Source organism: Puntigrus tetrazona, chromosome 1, assembly GCF_018831695.1.
Source record: "Puntigrus tetrazona isolate hp1 chromosome 1, ASM1883169v1, whole genome shotgun sequence".
NCBI classification, from domain to species: domain Eukaryota; kingdom Metazoa; phylum Chordata; class Actinopteri; order Cypriniformes; family Cyprinidae; genus Puntigrus; species Puntigrus tetrazona.
The window spans coordinates 29,842,862-29,843,099 of NC_056699.1; positions in this window are offsets into that span (position 1 = coordinate 29,842,862).

Below are 238 nucleotides of genomic sequence, written 5' to 3' on the forward strand. Positions count from 1 at the left end.
TTGAACTCAGAGCTGAAGACAAATAACCACAGCCTTCCTCTGTCACCATACAGCCTGACAACCTACAGACACACACACATGAACGAATCATCCACAGACACACAGCAACATTATTACTGGATAACTGCACATCTTCCCTTATGTATCTACCTCAGTATTTGCAGCTGACAGTTTGGACTCTTCAGTCCATCAGAGAGCAGCTTCACTCCTGAATCCTGCAGGTCATTGTTACTCAGAT